This window comes from Nematolebias whitei, chromosome 9 (genome assembly GCF_014905685.2).
Source record: "Nematolebias whitei isolate Nwh7 chromosome 9, NemWhi1, whole genome shotgun sequence".
NCBI lineage: Eukaryota > Metazoa > Chordata > Actinopteri > Cyprinodontiformes > Rivulidae > Nematolebias > Nematolebias whitei.
Window position 1 is genome coordinate 36569956 of NC_056506.1, and position 15693 is coordinate 36585648.

At 37.8% G+C, this 15693-nt stretch overlaps 1 protein-coding gene and 1 pseudogene across 1 annotated transcript in view; both read left to right on the forward strand.

Moving 5' to 3' along the window:
* clstn2a (calsyntenin 2a) overlaps positions 1-15693 on the forward strand; it is a 139798-nt gene that overhangs the window by 14998 nt on the left and 109107 nt on the right. The gene's annotated exons all lie outside the window — the stretch shown is intronic.
* LOC119415312 lies at positions 7398-7516 on the forward strand (annotated as a pseudogene).

Genomic DNA, 15693 nt, shown 5'->3' on the forward strand with positions numbered 1-15693 from the left:
TGTGTGTGTGTGTGTGTGTGTGTGTGTGTGTGTGTGTGTCTGTTCGCAAAATATGACCTTATGAAACTGATACAATTCAAGGTTTCCATCACAGCATATCATAATTCAACGCAAAAATATTGATAACTTGGTCAATTTGACAACTATCATACAAAAATTTGATGAGGTAGTAGCTGACGCATATTTGGAGCATGATATTTTGCGATATTGCATGAGATTATGCAGAATGTTATTTTCAAGGTTTGACCAAAATGACTTAAACTCTGTCATTTCTTAACATAATAAAATATCAGTTTAAAACTCGGTCATTAAAGGAGGTAGGTGACGTGCATTCCTGCAAGAAACGGTAGGCCTTTCATCTAAGATGTACACTGCCTGGCCAAACAAAAAGTCGCCACCAAAAAAAAAAAAAGTTGCACTAATATTTCTTTGGAGCACTTTTAGCTTTGATTACATCATGCATTCACTGTGACATTGTTTCAATAAGCTTCTGCAATGTCACAAGATCTATTTCCATCCAGTGTTGTATTAATTTTTCACTAAGATTTTGCATTGATGACTAGGCACTAGGCATGATGGGTGCATCACTTCACCTGCCTCTCTTTTTACCCTGATGCGCCCATTGCTCTGTAACGGGGTAAATCTGGACTCATCAGACCACATGACCTTCTTCCATTGCTCCAGAGTCCAATCTTCATGCTCCCTAGCAAACTGAAGTCTTTTTTTCAGGTTAGCCTCACTGATTAGTGGTTTTCTTAAGGCTACACAGCTGTTCAGTCTTAATCCCTTGAATTTCCTTCGCACTGTCCGTGTGGAAATGTTCTTACTTTCACTATTAAACATAGCCCTGAGGGCTACTGTTGTTTTTCTTCAATATGATTTCACCAAACGTTTACGTGATCGTTCATCACGATCATTCAGGATTTTTTTCCGGCCACATTTCTTCCTCGAAGACGATGGGTCCCCACTATCCTTCCAGTTTTTAATAATGCGTTGGACAGTTCTTAACCCAATTCTAGTGGTTTCTGTAATCTCCTTAGATGTTTTCTCTGCTTGATGCCAATGATTTGACCCTTCTCAAACAGACTGACATCTTTTCCACGACCACGCGATGAGTCTTTCGACCTGGTTGTTTAAGAAATGAGAAGCAACTCATTGCACCAGTTGGGGTTAAATAACTTGTTGCCAGCTGAAAGATAATCATCCATGCAGTAATTATCCAGTAGGAAGCTCGTACCTACGTACATGCTTGGTTAAATCCAGGTGGCAACTTTTTTTTTTTTGCCAGGCAGTGTATTTTTTGTCATAATTAATTATTTTCATTAAGGAAAACTGGTTTTTGATTAGTGTTCTAATTATAACACACTATTATAATCTATAAAGGGATGACAAATGTCACTTGTACTCAACATTTTAGTTTGTTCAAGCGTTCATATTATTATCGTTTAACAAGTTATGTCCCTCTCAGTTATGAAGAGGCTTTAAAAATAACTGAAAATCCTAAACTAGTTTCAAACACATGGAGGGGTCATTCACTTACAGCTGGTCACAGTTTTTAAATTTCCATTGAAAGTGTGTTGAACATTTTGAAATGCTTGTATTCTGTTTATCTTGGCTGAGTGTCACAAACGTCCCAGATCTACAGAGTGGAACCGTTTCTAATTTAATCCAGTCAGTCACACTGCCACCTTTTTTTCCTCGCTGCAGCTCCTGTCGCTTCATGGTGCTTTCTGTTAATGGAGATATCACCTCCTCCCTCCCCAGCCTCTTCTCTTTTCTCTTTGTTGTTCTTTTCCATCCACTCCACTTTCACTTGACTTCTTTCAGATCCTTCTGCTGTGCTTCTTCATTTACTCGCTCAGTGAGACTAATCGACAGTAACCCATCACTGAGAGCACTCCACAACTTATTTTCCTCCAGAAACTAATCAGCCATTGTTGATTATCTGCGAAACCCCCCCCCCCCCCACCATTGTACTGCACAACAAACAGTGATTTATAATGTAGAATAAAGTAAGAGACCAGAAAGTAAACAAGTAAGGTTTAATATTGAGTGTGATTTGGAGTGACAGAAGACACAGTTTGTTCAAGACTTAATATTTCCCTGTACCTAATGCCGAGTGCTCTAACAACACACAGTTGACATGTTGAGGCTCAGGGGTGTCACAGTTCAAAAATACTATAGCTGAATATAAACATAACTTGGTTATGTGCAAATATAGAATATTTGCTTTAAACTGTAATATTCATTTTACATACCCAGTTACAAAAATGTTGGGGTGTTGTATACAAAGTAAAGATTGCAATGATTTTCAAATCTAAGAAAGTCATTATTTAGTCACACACACACACACACACACACACACACACACACACACACACACACACACACACACAAAACAAATAAAATAAACATTGTAAACATGTAAAATGTTTTCCTTAAGAAATGTTGCTGTTTTTAGAGGGAATAAAAGTAATTTTGAAAAGTGTGTTTATAATTATACTACCTCTGCTAAAGGTTTCTTCTTCATGAGGGAGTTTTTCCTTTCCACTGTCGCCTTCAGGCTTGCTCAAGATGAGAGTTCTGTGATGGAGTTAAACTTTTCTATCAACATTTATTTAGACAAGTAAATCCAATTGAGCCTCGAGGACTCATTTACAAGAGAAACCTGATTTCAACAAAGAAACTCAAACTCAAATCAATCTGCTCCTCAGATGTTTCTTTTAACTTATTTTTATATGTGAATGTTTCTGTTCAGTGCCCTGAGCTGACTTCTGTTCTGACTTGGTACTATGTAAATAAACTGAACTGAATTGAATTGAATTTAATAGGATGACACCATGCAGTGATGTCCAGAACAGAATCAGAACTGTTTTTAATGCTGTGCTGCCTGAGGGCCTGAAGATGAAGGGTATCCCATATTGATTTTTGGACAAGCAGAGAGATTTTGTCAGATTTTGAAAATGTTCAATGATATAAATTGAAGATTATGGGATATTTTAAAAAAACTTCTAAATTTCCTTGAACATTATTCTAAACTTGTTCCACTACCTTTAGACACATTATTTTTGCAGACTGGTGAATCTCTGCTTATCTTTACTTCTGACAGATTCAGCTTCTCTTTTTGAACTTTTATTGCCAAACAAGAACAAGGCAAATTACATACAAGCTATTTAGTCTTGAGACTAGGCCGTCTCTTCTACAGCAGAAACAAAAATACGATATGTATTTGTCATTGTACAGGACTAAATTAAAACAAAAACAACAAGAGCTTTATTTTAGAAAGTTATCAATAGATCCCCATAGTCTTTCAAAGCTCTGAATTTTAAATTTAGTTGGTTGTTCCATTATGTACACGTCTTATTTTTGGAATCCACTGATCAGGAGTTGGTGGGTCAGGTTTCATCCAATTTACCGTGATCATTTTTCTTGGTGTCATGAGGACAATATGTATCAGAGAGCTTTGGTCATGGGTAAGATGATCAGGGAACGCATCAAGTAAAAAGATGACAGGGTCAAAAGGGTTTTGTATCTTCAATAATCTTTCCAACACATCCCTGACACCTTTCCAGAAGTCCTGCACCCAAGGGCAATCCAAAAATGTGTGGGTGTGTTCACCCACAAGACCACACTTTCTCCAACAGTCACCATTATTGCCACTCCCAGAAAGAAAAGTTTTAAATGGAGTTAAAAAAAAAACAATTTTGCATTTCCAATCAAACTCTTTCCAGAGTTGGCTCCCAATTCCCCTGTAGCAACCAAAAAAAAATATTTTACCAAAAATCAGCATCCAAAATGACATTTAGTTCCATTTCCCATTGTTGTTTAATGTAAAGAGTATTTTCTGATATATCCATAAATAGTTTGTTCTGAGTCCTGTTTTGTCAATGTTCCAGTTTTCTATTAAAGTAGTTAAGTGTTTTCTATGTTTGTGGGTTCCTTTATAATGTTTTCCCAATCTGTATGTTGTGATAAATGGTGTCTAATCTGCAGGTATCTGTTACTTGCAGGAATATTAAATGTGTCTTGAGATTCAGCTTCTCTAAAAAATATCCCTAATCCTATTATTGACCTGCTGCCAAATAAACTATTATGTATTTGTTCATCTTATTTTACACCATTTTGTTGCCCTTGTCCCATTTTTTTGTATTTTGCTGCCATAAATTCACAAGCACCTTAATTTTCTCCTAATGGTTGTACAATTCTTTAGTTAAAATATTTGACTTGCTATATTTCATTGCTAATAAACATGAACAAGGGTTTAGATACATGTATTTGAAAATCATTGGATTCTGTTTTTTACCTTTTACAAAATGTCCTTATTGTTTTGGAGTTTTGGTTTGTATTTTCATTTTTAGTTATTCCTTCACTAGTGTAGATGCCATTAACTTTTAGTAGCAATCACAAATGGGTGAATTTCTTTACTTAATAAATTTAACTCAGATATTTGAAAGATAGCTACCAGTATATTTGACCTGCTTTTGTGCAAATTTCTTGCAGCGTAAAAACACGTCTTGTATCTTGGACCTCAGAGTTAAGATTCAGTCAGGGATGTGTGGTGATCCCAAAAACATGCATGTTATGCTGCCTTCAGGCCCAGGCCTCACTTGCAAAATAGATCTATGATCTCAATGGGATTTGCCTGGTTAAATAAAGGTTAATAAATAAATAAATCCCTGTACTTTTATACCTTGTGTCACAGAGTATAACATGGCATGCCTCATTACATGTAATAGTTGGACACAGCAGGGATTTTCAAATGCAGATAACAGATATTTTTCAACGGTGAATTGTTTTCATTTTCTGTTCCAGCTCCACCCACTCATCCTCCTCAGTTTTCTTAGGCTTATGCTGACTCATCAGATTCACCAGAATCAGAGTTTCTGAGTTTCTACCTTTGTTCATCTTCGCAACATTAGCACACCAAGATGCTTTGTATCAAACCAGGCAGTGTTTTATTAACAACATATAATTTCAGCTGTGCATGTGCCCATAAATCAGATGTGTTTAAGTGACTTGCCCTTCTTACCCAGGTCTGTTTCACAATATTTTTCAGTGCTCACACTTGAGTCTCAGACTAATAATTTCTGATACTTCACAGTGTCTTTCTCTCTCCACTCTATCATATTTGCTTCTTTCCCTCTTTCAGCAGTTTTTTCTTTACATTCTCCCCTGCAGCACCACATTCTCATTAGATTCGTTCTCTCTTAGTTTTTATTTGTTGTCATGGCCGTGTAGTCAAAAACACTGTCGTATCTGAATGTCGTATCCTTAGGCACCTGTGAGTAATGTCATGCGGCAGTTGTTTTTCCTGTAGGCTCATAGACTGAGCTGTGCTACCTAGAAAGTACGCAACGCCAATTATACATAGCAGCTTTGTGTCCTGCCTTTGTTTTGATGTAGTCAGCAGGAGACCGGGGAAAATAGAAGTTGTTGTGTCACGCTGCAATTATGGCACATCTTTGTCTAGCATACTGTCTTTCAGGTTGGAAAGCAGCCTCTGAAATGTCTTGATAAGACTGAGCAAAGCCAAATTAAATTGAATTCTCCATAAACTAATTGTCTTCACACCTAGGGATGGGAGTGTGTGGGTGGGGGTTTAAGCCTCATTGTTAGTGGAGATCAGAGTTTATTGCCCCTTTAATTAGCTGTTAGGAGAAAACAACACTTAAGCAAAAGCGGTACTGTCTGCAAATCTGAAAATAAAAGAATGAAAGGCCCAAAGAGAGAGAACAGAAAGAGTAATGTTTTAAGAATGAACCACTGGTCAACTTTGACTTAATTTCTGCTTAAAGTGAAACATTTTAATAGAGCATTCAATAAGCCTAATTACTTTTTTCTTGCTAACTGCGTCTTCATTTGAGCAGTGGGACTGTAAGTCGATGCTTACAGCACTCATGGGCCTAAAGCAAAAAGATTTGCTCTCCTCTGTGGAGTGGGTTTTCCTTTTTTCTTGTTTTCTTCTTTTTGTTCTTGATTTACTTTGCTATGTTTGAATTCCTGTTCAGCCATCCCTGCTATGAATTTTTAGTTTTGTGTCATTGCATTCTTCTGATCACGTAGTAGTCTTCTTGATTCAAGTCTGCTATGACTGATGGTTAGATGAAGAAATACGTTATAACTTTTGGTCAAAATTGCATTCAATGACTGAAAACATGGCGTCTTATAATGTGGCTCTGCTGAGTAAATGCTACTTTATTCAATACTAATTCAAAATAAGTACCTATTTAAAATGAATTTAGGCTATTCATGAGTTTGTAAACATTTTATAAAGCCTTACCAATCGTTTATAAAACACTGCTGGAAGCTGATGACACTCTTAAATGAGCCATTAAAATGTATGATTTTTTTTATTTTTTTTTTGCACGAATCGAATCCTCCACGCCACTCGTCGATCAATCCAGTACGCTTGTCAGCAACTGACCAATGGACGACCTCAATTTGTCCCGAAGTGAAACGCCCCTTACCTGCAGGAACTGCACCCACTTTTTTATCTTACAGCATTGTCGGGGTTTTGCATTATCAACGCTTTGCAGTCTTATGGATTTTGTGAAAAATCCATCCATCCATCCATCCATCCATCCATCCATCCATTATCTTTACCCGCTTATTCCATTTTGGGTCACGGGGGTTGCTGGTGCCCATGTCCAACAATCACTGTGCGAGGGGCGGGGTACACCCTGGATGGGTCGCAAGTCCATCACAGGGCCACATAGAGACAAACGAGACAAACAAACATTCACTCACTCACTCAAACCAAGGGACAATTTAGAGTTACCAATCAGCCTAACATGCATGTTTTTGGTCTGTGGGAGGAAACAGGAGTACCCGGAGAAAACCCACGCATGCACGGAGAGAACATGCAAACTCCACCCAGAAAGGCCCCTGGACCGGGGTTTGAACCAAGGACCTGCTTGCTGAGAGGCAGCAGCTCTACCAGTTGCGCCACCGTGCTGCCCTTGTGAAAAATCATCAGAAAAAAAAATGGTTAAACATTTTCAGTGGGGAACATACTGTACAATTTAGACAAACGTTACCTTGAGTGTTTAGTGGTTGGAATACAGTTTATTCAATTTCCAAAACCTAATTAGAGTCTGGAAAAATGTAAAAGATAAAGATAAAGGCCGGCAGCCGACCTCATGATCTGCTGAATACAACAGTGATAAACAGGAAGTACCGCATGTTTGGCTGTACAAAGGTAACTGAAAATAAATCCATCATTTCTGTCGTAATTACATTGTATACTTAATGGTTAAATTAAAGGTTAATGCTTAAAGCTAGTTGTGCTTTTTGTTGTGTGTTTTTGGATGTAGATATATGTTTCAACTTCTGGTTGCACAAGTTTACTCTTCGTTTGCTACGATCCTTTAAAAGTCCTATTTGTGACTGAGCTCCTCGTTTACAGCCATACCACCTTGAACATGTCCAGTCTCGTCTGATCTCAGAAGCTAAGCAGGGTCAGGCCTGGTTAGTACTTGGATGGGAGACCTCCTGGGAATACCAGGTGCCATAAGCTTTTGTACTTCTCACAAACCACACCATGGGTTGCGTTGTTCAGCCAAGAGCCATTGTCAGTACTGGGGCCTAAGCACCCCTAAAGGTCAGATCCTAGAATTATCCCCGTCATCAAATAATGGCAAGCCATGATGAAAATCAAAATGTATTCCTGATAACTTTTTGATTAACTCCGGAAGCCTTCTATGGTTAAAATAAGTTTTATAATATGACTGTCACATCAAACCAGGGGTTTTAGGCTACATTTTAATACCTAGATCATTCTGATATCCTGAGCGATTCCAGAGATATGAGCTGATTTGTTGATCTGCACATAACTTACAAATTTTTAAAACCTAGTTAAAGCTTGTTTTCTAAAAACTCTGTTCAAAAAGTGTCCTGTTTTGCAAGCCAAATCAATCCACATCTCTGGAACTGCTCATGATATCATCATGATCTATGTATTACAATGTAACTTAAAAAGCCAGGAATCTGCAAACATGCAGTTTTTTTCAACAAAATGTGACCTAATATTTGATTTGATATGCTGAGTCACATATAGAGACACTGTAAAACAAATTTACATACTTATAACACCTCCAGGGGCAGCATGGTGGCGCAACTGGTAGAGCTGCTGCCTCTCAGCGAGCAGGTCCCTGGTTCAAATCCCTGTCCGGGGGCCTTTCTGGGTGGAGTTTGCATGTTCTCTCTGTGCATGCATGGGTTTCCGCCGGGTACTCTGGTTTCCTCCCACAGACCAAAAACATGCGTGTTAGGCTGATTGGTAACTCTAAATTGTCCTTAGGTGTGAGTGAGAGAGTGAATAGTTGTTTGTCTCTATGTGGCCCAGTGATGGACTTGCGACCCGTCCAGGATGTACCCCGCCCCTTGCACAGTGATTGCCGGACATGGGCACCTGCGACCCCTGTGACCCAAAAATGGAAGAAGCGGGTAAAAGATAATGGATGGATGGATGGATGGATGGATGGATGAAATAACACCACCAGTTGGTTTAGTCTGTCATTGTAAAGCCTTTTGAGCTTTTAACATTGTTCTGACTGACTATATCCACTTACACATATTTAAAATTAATTCATATTTCCATGATAATTATTATGATTTCAATGTTTAGACACCAAAGCAAGGTACTGAGAAGGAATAGGGCACAAACCCAGGATACAAAGGCAAGTGAAGTTTATTTACAAGTGATTACCTAGGAAGACATATACAGGAGGCATTGGGTAGGGTCTGAAAAGGGAAATAAGTATATTTCAAGGTAATATGGATCCAGATAACTGAGAGATATTCCTTACAATCTTCTTCAGGTTTTCTCTACGTAGAAGATTCCAGGCAGGTAGGAGGTGCAAGTGGATCTTCAGGTAAGTTGAAGGCAGGCATGTGGCAACTGGTTCCGTGGTGACAAAACAGCTTGGGAACTCAGAGGAAACACAGGTAAGTCCAGGGTTTGGTTCTCAGGAAAACAGTGGCTAGGACACAAGGAAAACTAGTATGTCAAAGATGCAAAACTTAGAGATACCAGGGGGCTGTTACCATACCAGTTGGTGTGTAATGTTCCAGCATCGGAAGGAACTCTTCAACAGGCTTAAATTCTCCTGGAGCTTGTCTACTGGATTGATCTCAGCTGTTTCCAATTGGTGCCTGCTTGTCACAGAGAGAACTGCAGAGGAGAAAACACTGGAATCCCACAATAATATGTTTTTGCCTTCACTTTTTGGACCCATAAACTATTACATGTTCATCTTTTTTAACAGACTTATAAACAATGAGTTTCATTTAATGGTTTAAGACATTTGTTCGGTGAATCCATTTCCTCCAACACTTGATGGTTCTTTCTCAAAACAAGCATTACACTTTAAATTAAAGCTTTAAATCAAAGCTAAACTTTAATTCAAAGCTCAAAATAATCTGTATACAAGAAAAAAATGATCTGTATACAAGAAACAAAACCACAATGAGTGCAAATACATCAAATGATGAAGAAAAATATAGAATTTTAAATATAGATATCCTGATGCATGCTCAATAATCCAGGCAGAAAAATCTAAAAAAGTTAAGTCTGGTCCTCTGGACGTTCAAAAACAAACAAACAAAAATATAGAAAAGTTTCTTCTTTCATCTGAAAAACTTCAGTCTGAGGTGCTGTATTCAGCTCAGTCCTATATAAATAGCTATGAGCTGAAGCACCTTAGACTTAAGAAGTCTTTCGGATGAAAGACAAAACGTTTCTACATTTTGTTTTTGTTTTTTGAACTCCAGAGGACCAGACTTAACTTTGTTAGATTTAAATAGAAATGTTTTTGTAGAATCTGGTTAATCAGATTTAATTCAGTTCAGTTTATTTATACAGCACCAAGTCACAACAGAAGTTGTCTCAGGGCACTGAACAGAAACATTCATGTATAAAAATAATAATTTTATATTATTTATCTGAGGAGCAGACTGCTTTGAGTAACTCATAGCAGAACTGTCATTAGCAGGACTTGGATTCTGGACACGCCTCCAGAATCGGTCCTAAAGTGCAGGTGCAAATCCAGGCTGAGCTGAGCCAGGCTGAGTAGGGGTGTGCAGGGCTGAGCAGAGTTGGGGCTGATTAGGGACAGTGCAAAAAGGGCATTACTCTGCCCCTGTAACCTGGAACACATTACAAAAAGATCTGAAGTCGACTTTGACCTCTCTAAGGGATTTTAAGCAACTGTTAAGTTAACTGCAAAAACCAACGAAGACGGTTCCTGTTTTTAGTATTTTACATCACTTTATAATGTAGCTTGTTTTTATTTCATTTTTATATTATTTACTTTTCATTTTATATGCTTTTACACTGTATGATTGTCTATTGTTGTCTGTACCTCATCTGTGTTCTTTGTTTAAAACAGGTCTCTCTTTTAAGAGTCCTCATGACTCAATGAGACTAGCATGTATAAATAAAGGTTGAATGAATACTGTGCATCATTTTGGCACACCAATAACTTGCACTAAACTTGTCTATCATGCTTGAGTTATTAGAATCACTAAATATGGAATATATAAATATGGCTTGGCTTTTAAGAAGCCTTCGGTTAGGTGTGATATGAGCTTCACTGATCACCACTGAAGCAATTATCACCTCTTGAGTTGAAAAACTGAATGTGGGTTGAATTTTCTCATCACTTTTTCCTATTAAAAAAACTATAAACAACACTTTTGTAAGTGAACACATTAGTAAAATAGATTTGAATGAGTTGATTTACTTAAATTACTTGATTATAGGAACAAGGATATATTCTTTAACATAGAAGCAAAGCAATTCTCTTTTCTCAAAGATAATCTGTAAATGTTTTGTGTAGGTAAAACAAAAGAGATACTGTTTCTCAAATTAGTGTAAAACAAGCATGTATGCAGCCAACATTAATTGGATACAAGTCTATGCTTGTTCCGTTAATGAAGTTTGAGTCGGGGTGACAACATGAGGGTGTATCTCTCTGGGTTGAAATTATGTTGAGTAAAAACTAAATTAAAAATTAATTATTATGGACATAGGAAGAGTTTTGCAATTTAAAGTACAAGCGTTAAATTTTGAGAACAGTTTGAGCCTGAAATATCTTCATTGTTGTAAAAAAACCTATATTTTCTACATAAACAGAGGGATTTTATATTGGACACCATTTTATAATCCAAAATGTTTTTTTTATTCAATCTCAAACATCTCAATAGTTTCTGGGTCGTATTTGATGATGTATGATTTTTGTATTTATGTATCAAATAAAAAAATCACTTATTATTTGGAGAATAAATGAAAGAATATCAACAAACAACAGCTAAGTTTTATCTTTGACCTCCTCTTTTTGTCTGTACCTCTCTGTCTTTGCCTCCCTGCTGCTGCTGCTCTTTTCATATCTTTTTTCTGTCTCTCCACATCTCTTCAGACATCCTGTTTCACATTTTGCACTCTGTTCTTTTATTTGTCAAGTTCATTTAAAGCACACTAGTGAACAGACGGTGAGGGTTTATGTGCATGTGTGCACTCTTACACAGGTTTTAATTACAGCCCTTTCTGCCAGGGCGTCAGGAAGTCACTGCAGATCTGCACATGCTCAATCTGCTCCTTCACAGTCGATAAAGGTTCTGTCGTTATTCTTTTAAACGACTGAAATACTAATGCACTTTGCGAGGTCGTTGTTGTTTTTGCTTTTTGGTTTTTCATTTTTGCTTTCTGTTACCGAATCCTACTGCTTCTTTCAACCTCTTTGCTTTTATCTTAATAATGTGCACATTTTCCAGCTTTTCCCTCTTAGCGGGTTGCAGTGCTGAGGCATACGGCTATGAATATGTTGACCCTGAACCAGTTTGGATCCCCCTGACAAGATATTTAAGGTTTTTCCATATTCAGGGCTTAATTCTAAAGGAGGAACTCTCAGTTTCAAAGTGTCCCAAATGAGAAAAGGGTTGAAGAGTCAATGAAAACAACTGTATCCATTATTACATATCACTATCATTATTACATCTGTGTGGGTGTCTTTCTGTTACCAAAAACAGCTCATGAACTAGTGAATGAATTTTAAAATAAACTCTCAGAAGGTATTATAGGATGTACATCTAGAACTGATTAACATGTAGTCCAATTCAAGATGGCCACTAGACCTAATTGGTATTAACCAACACAGAAATGACTGTAATTCAGTCAGTTTGACTGAAAATCACATCTCACACATGGCCTTATTTTCATGGATTGACTAAAACAGATGCAGCTCGGTTGTTTCGCAATGCTCTGACATGAAAGGTGGCGGGCATTCCTTTCATGAATGGTAGGCCTTTAATTAAATGTTTTTCATATTCACTCTATATTTAGTCAGAAATGCAATACAAACATTTACTTTTTCCACTACCAAAAACCTAATTAGAAAGCTGCTTGGATTGTTTTTTACGTTATTATATTCATGTTTTTAACCAGGCGGTACGGTGGCACAGTTGGTAGAGTTGTTGCCTCTCAGCGAGATCACCAGTTCAAATCCCGACTGGGATCTTTCTGGGTTGAGTTTGCATGTTCTGTCCGTACATGCGTGGGTTTTCGTCGAGTACTCTGGTTTCCTCCCACAGACCAAAAACATGCATGTTAGACTGACTGGTAACTCTAAATTGTCCCTAGATGTAAGTGAGAGAGAGAATGGTTGTTTGTCTCATTTGTCTCTATGTGTCCCTGTGATGGACTGGAGACCTGTCCAGGGTGTAGCCTGCCTCTCACACAGTAATAGCTGGACATGGGCACCAGTGACCCCTGTGACCCGAAACAGAAGAAGCAGGTAAAGATAATGGATGATTGTTTTTAACCTTTTTTATTATTATTTTCAGGACTCCTTAACTTGGCTGACTGAGAATAAACACGTGCACCTGGTAGCCTCATCATGTTTTTTTGCTACTACTATTTCAGTGCAACAATACTGTTATCAAATTAATTAAAAAATGAAACAGATCTGACATGACCTAAAGTAATCAATGCCTACAGTAGGGCATAAATTTGTCTGCAGAACTATATTTTGTACAAGCTTTTATTAGATATTTTGATTTCAAACACACACGCTCACAGACTAATGCAATTTACAGGAAAGCACTGTCTTGTTTCAGGATTTCTGCGCACACATTACTGCCATATCAGATTTGATCCAAGCCTGTGCTGGATCTGCTTTTAGACTGTTCAGACTTCTAAGTGAGTTAGTCATCTTTACTGGGCAGTCTGATGCTATAATGGCTGCAGATGTAAGGAAATAGTCAAAGACAGCATGCATTTCGCAGCCAGCAGCCTTTGTAACCTTATTAGGGAAATCAGCTATGGGTAGAGGGATGGCATCATCTGTCTCGTCTGTTGTCATGTCCACCATTATGGTCTAAACAGAAATAGCCTAACAACTGTCTCGCATGCCATAAAATTTGTAATGATTTGGGTTCTCAGAAGCGAATCTTACTAAAGTTTGTGAGCTTTTTGATTTTGTTTTTTTTTTCTCCAATAAAACCAGTGAAGTGGCATTTCTTGTTGTTAGCAACTGAAATATTGTACATCAACGTTCACTTTCTTTGTAGAGCCAATATACAACATAAGCATGAACGTGATGAGCATGCATGAACATGAACCTTGATGAGTTCATCTGAGCATTCTAAACAAAGGAGCAATAAATAAGTTCAAACACAGTTTTATATAGTTTTGTTTAGTCCTCCAGGGCTTAATTTGAGCCGGTAACTTATTTTGACAGCTTGCGTTCCGGTAGCCGTTTGCTCAGATCCGGCTTAGATCTGGTAACTCCCAGGCATACAAATAATAAAGTTATGAGCAAATATGACTGCCTTGAACCAATAAAACTTATATTGGATATGTAAACTGAAAATAATTACATAAACACTCATTTCAAACACAACAACCATGAGCATGCAATCTGCCTTTTAAAGTAGCATTTCTGCGTCTACCATTAAATAAATCTCTTCCCCTAAAAGAGTTGTGGGGGTGAGTGCCGAGCTAACCAGGCAGTTTTATGCGGGCAGGAGCTCACAGCTGCAGGCAGGCACCTAGAGGTTCACATGTGGAGTCGGACAACAACAAGCAGGGACAGAGTCGAGCTCGACTTACTTGACGGTTCCATCAAGTAAGAGGGAGGGCATGCTTGATAGAAGTGGAGTGTTTACAAATGTAGGTAAAAGCATTTAATAGACCATTAAAATACACCAAAATGCAGCAAACCACATCCACTTTATTCAAAGTTTTCTGGGGTAGTACCCCCCACCCCCTGCCGCTGCCACCACCCCGCCAACTGTGTGAGTTCCGACATTGATCGGTTTACAAATTAAGCCCTGCTACTACTACAGTATTGTAGTGAGTCACGTGAGGTACGTGTCACTTGTTGTATGACAAATATATGAATTATATATGCATACAATATTCACGAGTTCTTCATTTTTCTGACTGTAAATGTTTTACATTGAATTTAACAGAAATGTAACGAGAGACGTTGTTTATCTTTGACCCATCAAATGAATGGAATCATTTATTTTCAGAATCAAAGTTTAACATCAAACATTTACATTAATTTGGCAAAATATGAAAATAATAACAGACAGTTTCACAGAAAATGAACTTCAAATCACTCGGCGGTGATTTGAGGACTTTGCTTAAGATATTTCTAAAATATCTGTACTGATTTATGAGAGAGAGGTGGGTTTTAGAGTGAAAGGAGATTATCTTACAGAGAACTGTGTGAGGGAAGTTTAATCTGTTTAACCAGAAATTGCACGCTTCGTCAGATCCTCAGCCCGTCCACGGTACACTTGAGTCGAAGAGGAAATCTTTACCTGGTTTGACGATAGATCAGCTCAGTAAGAGTCCTTCAGACTGTTTCAGCGCCTCCGTTCAGAACAGCTAGAAATCCTCGGAGAGTCGTGCGTGGTTAGTTCAAACAGAAGTATAATCCCAAACGTCCCTGGTTCTTCATAACTCCAAACTCTTCATAACCGGCTGCATCTCTCAGAACTCTCATTCTCTTGGACTCTGGAATTCATAATTCTCTAATCTCTATTCTCTCAGAACTCTCATACTCTTGTCAGCTCTCATTCTAACTTGAACTGGGCAGTTGTCACATTTTAAATGAGTTTACTTCCTGTTCAGTTTAGAGCTTTCTGATTCGTGGAAGGACCAGAAAGAGGTGTGTTTTTGACGTAAGGTGTTTATCAACAGTCGAGGTCAGAGAATGAAACTTGTTTAACATACAGAAAAGATTATTGCAGAAGCAGCAGACTTTCTGGAGTCTACTCTTGGTAATCTTCTGAAAAAGTTTAAACATGACATTTCTTCTTCAGTAAACATTTTAGTTGACCGAAGACCAACCTTTCACATACTTACGACAGCTTGCTCATTTCAGACAGAAAATCAAGAAAGGCATATTCAGGTGATTTCTTCTCTGAATGAGGAACAAAAATCATTACTTACTGTTTATGTAAAAGCAAAATTAGTAGTTCTTTTCAACCTGTAAAGCATTGAGTGAACTAACACAATTTGATTATCAAAACATTTGTAAGACAGTAATGATTATAAAGAATTGTCTTTTCTGCTTGATTAATTCAAGAAAGAAAGTTCATCAGATGGTTCAGACTTATTCAGATCAATGAAAATAACAGTCTCTGTCCATCTGGTATATTTGAGGTCATCTGGTTCACTACAGT